Source organism: Haplochromis burtoni, unplaced genomic scaffold (genome assembly GCF_018398535.1).
Source record: "Haplochromis burtoni strain Fernald_Lab_line unplaced genomic scaffold, NCSU_Asbu1 Contig_95, whole genome shotgun sequence".
Classification (NCBI taxonomy): domain Eukaryota; kingdom Metazoa; phylum Chordata; class Actinopteri; order Cichliformes; family Cichlidae; genus Haplochromis; species Haplochromis burtoni.
Genome location: NW_024582456.1, coordinates 328401 through 334400, shown reverse-complemented (window position 1 = coordinate 334400; position 6000 = coordinate 328401).

Below are 6000 nucleotides of genomic sequence, written 5' to 3'. Positions count from 1 at the left end.
ACAGCCTACAGTCACTCGAATGAACGGTGGCAAGAGCTGTTTGTCCTACAGGGGCCACCGCAGTAAGGATATTGCACTTGAATTGGGAGGTGTAAGAAAACAGAACTTGGCTCAATGCAATTTGCAATCTACTGACATACAGTGGTGATATTTCACCCACTGCAACTCGTCAAAGTCGTCAACTTGAAATCTCTAACGTCTTACATTGATGTCTTTAAAGAACAGAAACTATGGCAGAGTGTGCGTGTTACATTGTTTCCATATTGTTCTAAATCCAATTAATTTAACAGGGCTCTTTGAAAATTATTGTTGCGTTCTCTTGTGCTGCAGGAAGAATACAGATCACAGTTGTTTGGCACCATTTGACAAAATGGCAAAATCACAGAAAATAATAATTATAAAAATGATGGGATTTATTTGTGGAAGCAATAATCTGTGACATTTTGAAATTAAAAAAAAGAAAAAATTATGGTGTTCTTTATTACCACTGATTATGACACAATATTCATTTAGCATTGTTCCAGTTCATGAAAATTTTTTAACTTGCTCTGTAATTATCCTTTAGTTGTCCACATCTTTTCAAAGGATTCCGCTCACAAAAAAATGTGATGATATTCTTTTCCAGCTGGTGAAACAGGGATTTATTTGAAATAAATAAACAGACTGCGAGCAAAAACAGCAGTTTTCTGTGTCTAAACAAAGAACCTTCAGCACATTTAGCTTGGCTGACATTCACATCAACTGAATATCATTTTCTTGCTCATATTTTACTGTCATAATAATTGATGTTACTCAAACCAGTACCTTCTAATAATAGTAAGAGCAAAAATGGTAATTTTCTCACAGACTTTGATAAGCTGGCCGTGAAACACGAAGAAGAAAAAAAGGCACAGTGTGTGTAAATGTTTTCTGGGACAGATCCAAGCCGCTGTTTGCTCCAAAAGCAACATTGACTTGTATAAAAAATTCACCCTTCACAGCTCACGCCTCTGAATCATACACCTGTTTGGTTTCAGCGTGCCAGTCTTCCTCACTCGCTCTCTGCTCAGCCATGTGAACACAGCGCAGGTTGTCCACAGTACTGCCCTCAGGCCCCGCAATGTGTTCATAGCCCGGCTGGCTGACTGGCTGGATGGGTAGGTGCATGGAGGGGAAGAGAGAAGAATGCAAGGAGGGGGAATTAAATAAATAATGGCATGGCCTTTCTTCGGGTGAGTAAGCAAAGAGGGGAGCAGAGTTTTCAAGTGGCAGACACAATGCCCTTTTATTTTGAGGAGCTTAGAGCCCATGCTCTTCATTGTAAACACAAAGCTTAAGATAATCTTGTATGTTTGCTGAGTGCAGAAAAAGCTAAAACATCCACTTGAGCTGTGCACTGCATAGCTGCACACGGCTGCGCGTCAAAAAATTTTAATCAGCAATGGTCATTTGAACATGTTGAACACAGCAGGGTGTTATCTTTTGAGCCATATGTATAGATGGTTGGGTTTCTGTTTTCTTTGTCTGGTGTCTGATCTTCGGCTAACTGCTGCATTCATCAAAGGCCCAGTCAGACACACAGAGACAATAGCTAATGAGTAGGAGCTCCCAGTTGGGCTGATCGGAGCTTTGGTGCTTCAGACAATGCAACAACATCTGTGCTGCTGAGGGCTGCTGTGTGCTGACAGAAACATCCCCAGAGAGGGAGGGAGAGGGGGCGTAGGTGGTGGGGTAGTGTCTTCACACGTCCTGGACATACAACCCTCTCTCCTACATCCAAACCCTCTCATCACCCATCTGTGCCAGGTCTTGACACATGGAGGGGATGGGTGCAGCGAAACAGTGATCTATTTCTCATCCAGGTACAGCCACTTGCACCAAACCAAAAAAGCCCGACTAAAATAAGGATTTGAAACGTCAAGAGTTTTGAGTTACCACTGGAAGAGGGAGAGAGATGATTTTTCCAGCATGGAGAGGGAGGGGTGAAAGAAACAGGTGTGGACCTCCCTGTGGATAGAACTCCTCAAGGGGAGGGTTAGCAATGACTGGGGCTGGATGGATGCCTCCCCACAGGGAGAGAGGTGCACATAATTCAGGCAAGATGCCGGCCCTCTCCCATGTACGGAATTAGTTATGCTGAGTGGTGACAGGCCGGGCATGAACAATAAAATTCCTATTCAGTCTACAACATTTAGGGGAGTATCTTATTGTAAACATGCAGGTAGAGATAAAGAAGGTCTGAAAACAGGCATGTCTGCACGCTCACTCCCTCCAAGGCGGTGACCCATCAGGAGGACAAGGTGTGCCTGGTAATTAAAATGCAATCTCTGCTGCTGTGCCCCCTGGAGTGGCAGCAGCGGCGGACTCACCCAGGAGCCTGGGGGCGAGAGGTGCCACCTGCACTGCCACACCACCTGCGCCACCACTGCCTCCCTTCATTAAGCCTGGTATTTATACTAGCGTCTGCCCCCTCCAACAGCCCTGGTCTTCGTGGGCCCTGGTAAGGCAGTGCTTTATTAGAATTAATGTGGCACTTCAGAGGAGAGTGTCAGTGTGGCGAGTACCGGGGTGCCAGGAGAAAGAGTCCCCAGCTCTCCTCTGTCACATTGAATAAAAGCACCACAGCCAGCCTGGAGCTGAGATGAGCGTGGACAGCACATGACAGAACTGTTTTCCAGGGCCAAGGGAAAGTAAAGTATTCTTTATTCAATCTGTTCCCATGTTTACAGGATGAGCTATTATATTGTACATGCAGAAGATCAAAGCCTTGAAGAGAGCATAACCGTACGAGACAGAGCAGTGTGCCAAACAAAAACCGGACATCCGACGAAGCTCGCCAGACGCCATGTGACGGGTAAAGAAAATTAATATCAAAGAGTCTCTGCTGTCTAAAGACTTAGCTGAGCATCCCGCTTCCTGTGTTTTGGATTAAGTAATTGTCAGCTTGATTGGGTCAGGATTTAGATGTCACATCATAAATAAGCAGTTATTAGAAAGCAAAAAGAAATTATCCGAAACAAGCAGGTGTCCTTGAGGGTCACATCTTTGGCAGCATTGTCACAACGCTCCTGCTCTTCCATACGTGCCGGTAGAACGAAACAAAACTGTGGCATTTAGACACATTTAGCTCATAATATCTGCATGTTGCGCCACATTTGCAGGGGAGTTTGCGACACTGTGTTGTAACCGTTGTTAACGGTGCGTTTGGTCATTTCTGCAAGGATAAATGGGGGAAAAAGGAGTGGTGGCAACACTGATGCTACTTGTAGTCAGGCAGCAGGGGAGGGCATTAAAACCTAGTTTGCATCACTCAGCGCCTCCAATTAAACACGAATAACCAGATACAAGTTCCTGTCTTCAGATGTGTTTTATGAGCTCCCGTGCAGCAGGGGAATTCTCCAGAATATACTGTACATCTCCCTGCAGTTTGGCTATCTCTACTGCACGCCTCAGTTCATTAGTGTTAAAAATGGTAAGCATTTTACTGCCAGATGTACTTTTTAAGTCTTATTAGCTTCAGATGATGTTGTTTAAGGGTCATATGAGGCTTCCAATTAAAGCTGTAGGAAACTAAAACAGAAGTTTCTGCAATATATTTTTTTTCCTAGAGTTAGATGCAACTTTTCCTACGCCACGGGCCTCAGCACCCTCCTTATCAAAGGCAGACATCAAAGTGCTCTTGCAGCCTATGCACGCATGGCTATATTAATCCTTGAGACAACATCTTGCAAGCTCGACTTGAAAAGAGAAATGAAGGGTTCAGTCATGATTTGTAGATGCAGTCCATACTATACTCAAAGTAGTAAACAAATCTTGATAACAGCCATGTGCTGTGGTCACTGAGGCATCAGAAATGTTTTCCAAATCAAATATTTAAAAACAAAATACTACTAGATGTCTTAAAATCCCTCGGTTGTTTCTGCTGGCTTAAAGCCACATGACTAATTTTGTTAACCAGCTTTTTAGTAAAAGAATCCAAGAATTTCCTCTCAGTCTACTCGTGACAGGAAACGCAGCACTCTCTCATTCCAATTTCGCATTTCTGTTTCATCCTGAACCGAGGCAGAGGCAAGAAAACACTTTAGCATCTCCGTGCACAGGGAGGTGCACCGAGGCCAGGCCGCTGCTGCACTCGCAGTCCCCTTACAGTGCTGTCACTATTCATTCATAGCCTGCCCTTCCTCCTCGCGCCACAACCTCAACAGGGGCATCGCTCATGATAGAAAACAATGAGCATGATTTGTGAACCCTCACCGTCTTTGTAATTTCATCAGTGTAATGGGATTATATTTCAAATCACCACTCCTTTGTTCATTACACATTTAAACTCCTCTGACAGACAAAAACTTAAATAAAATGTGCATGTCAACCCTGGTTGACTTTTCCTGCTCCCGCAACTGATTAGACAAACAGTGCACCGGGCCGGTGGAACGGGCGGGAAATAATGTGCTCATTTATTCATTTTTCAGACAAGTCACAATAGATTTTTAACGACCAGCGTCTGACCTCCCTTAGGTACTTCTTGCTTAGGGGGTTAATAAAGCCTAACGCTGAGGCGCTCGAGCACCGAGAACGAGGGCTGTGCTGAGAAGATGCCTGTGATGAAATAAAGACAGGGGCCAAATCAAGAGTCTCCGAGGGCCCCGCTCCAACTCTGGAGAGAGGAAGAGAAAGAGGGTGTGGGGGTGGTGGTGGGGTGAGGCTTGGAGAAAGAGACTGGTATTCCACTTAGATTCCAATTCCTCAGGTCTCTGAGGGACAATTAAACCAAGTGAGGAAGAAGTGCTCTCTTTTCTCAATGCACTGGGGCGTGCATATTAGACGCCGCAACCATGGTGATACACACACACACACACAGAAGGGTCTGCCAAGATTTAAACCGGAATGCTTGCAAAAAGTTGCTCGGAAAACTTCCCGTTGACAATTTAGAACACAGCTCTCCAAACAGTCCTGAACGCCGGTGTCAAGTTGGCGTGCAGTTAAAGGATCTTCCCCGAGCCATGGCGAAGTTGGAAGAAATGTGTTCGCAAATTGAGAAAATGACAAATTTCTTAGTTTTAAATTGCATGTACGCGAGCCCGTTAAGTGCTCATCCACGCCGCCTCAGACGTGGCGAAAATGTCAAAAGTTTGGGCTCAGCAACGCAGCGAGAGGGAGAGAGGGAGCCCGTGCAGATGTGCTGCCACTAGACATCCATCTTGTTTCCCCGCGTAGCTCAGTGCTCTATTTGTCTGAATCTATGTCATTTTAGCTCACTCAGGTCAACGGCAATTCAACCTCCTCTTTCGTCTGAGGCACTTCAGAATCATAATGTGATGCATGTGGGATAGGAACCTGCTAAACACAGTCCCTGTCAGTGCTCCGACATTGCTGGATATAAATGATATACGCCACGCGCTCGCTTCGCTCCCCCCCACATTCTGAGCCACACTACATCCTGTTTCCACCTGTCCGTGATCACTATTCTGTGCAAACGTTTTCTCCCACACCCTCTCAGGTAAGTGTCCGCGATGTGTCACCGCATCAGGCTATAATCACACGTCCAGAAGTGGCAGGGGAAGAAGTTAAGAAAAAAAAAATCCTGGTGAACTGGAAAAAGAAATAGAAACAAAAGGATTAGTTGAGAACAGTCAATATTTCATACTTTTCCCAGGTTTAGCCTTGTTTCTCTCCATTTTAGTTGGCGCAGCTCTCTGCTGGGCGCCTCTTGGGAATGGAGAAAATTACATCCTACCTGATAATTAGCAAAGTTCAGAGCAAACTAAAAAATCTGCCCCACTCTCTTAGCTCCCCACCACTGGCAGCTTTCTCTTAGCAACTAATTAAGTCCGCCTCTGAGGTTTTCAGACAGCAATGGTGTGCTGGATGCTGCAACAGCAGAATTAAAAACAAAAGGAAGAAGGATGGAAATGAAGAGCGAGCGTTCATTTTTTATTATGTTTTTCTGCTCCGTCTTTTTTTCTTCTTCTTTTTCTTTTTTTTTTATATTGACGAATAAAATATGACAAAAGTATTCCTGGA